Below are 1,226 nucleotides of genomic sequence, written 5' to 3'. Positions count from 1 at the left end.
CCAGCAATTTGCCTTAAGGCACGATGCCATGCGCCCCACTAGTTTTAAAAATTCACTTTAAATCTGTCTGTGAATTACCATATAATTGTTTTCTGAATACGCGCAGCTTCTATGAGTATGCGCTGAAACATTATTTTAACTAAAAACAGCGAATAAATTTATCAGTTTCAAATTTTGCAAAAAATCTATAAATATTTTTTCTTATAAATAAATAATTTTTAATGTATTAGCAGTCTCATCAAATATAATATATTCAAATTTATACCGAAGCGATAAAGTTTGTTACAAACAAGTTCTATACCAATAAGAATTTGTAGTGAACAAACATTAATAACCTGCAATGAGAAAATTACGTTTTACAAATAATATCTAAAGCAACATTTTATTAAGATAGAATATATCTTATATTTTTCGATCTATATGTTTTTTCGCTTTTAAGCTTTCATTAAAATTTTGTTCAATTTTCTTCATAATTAACTTGGAAAACTTAGCACTTGTTTGTTTGTTTTCATATTTTTTCCTAATTTTTGTGAAATTGAAAATAAAAGTTTAAATTTAATAATGTGAGAGCTTCCGCTTTTGGAATTTTGTATTCGGCAATTTTCTCATCTACAAAACGTATTGATTCATTTAAGTATATTTGCTGTGTATTTTCATTATCAAGTAATTTTGAATATTGAATTTAAACCTATACTTTTCGAAAATCCGGGACAATCCGAGACAAAAGATCTAAATCCGAGACATTTGTGCTATCTGGGACTGTCCCGGCTACATTCCGATATTGATTATTGTAAGAATAATCAATGCAATTTCCAATCGATATTTTTGAAATAAACTTATACCTGTATTGTATTGATTATAGTGAACAAACTCGTGCTTAACTTATCTTATATCCTAAATGAGCGGTCTATTATTTTAAACATTAATAAATTTTCATATTAAAACTATTTTTGTAGGACAATAATATTTTAAACTGTTTAAAGTTTAAACTAACTAAGCATCGCCAATTGGAAAAATTAGAGATATATGATGCCAATTTAATTTATGTGATTTCATAGATTTTTCCGAAAATAAGTATTATTTTTACTTCAAATATGTTTAACATCTACATTATTATATAATTTAATTTTTGCATTTTGTTTTGAATTGTTAATAAAACTCAAACTTAATTCTGTTGAACAAATACTAGCTATTTTATAGAATACATAGAAAACGAGGAGCAGTAG

The sequence above is a fragment of the Ctenocephalides felis genome, unplaced genomic scaffold, assembly GCF_003426905.1.
Source record: "Ctenocephalides felis isolate EL2017-DRISC unplaced genomic scaffold, ASM342690v1 CF-g0.4_SCAFFOLD_01886, whole genome shotgun sequence".
Taxonomy (NCBI): Eukaryota; Metazoa; Arthropoda; class Insecta; order Siphonaptera; family Pulicidae; genus Ctenocephalides; species Ctenocephalides felis.
This window is presented reverse-complemented; position numbering follows the sequence as displayed.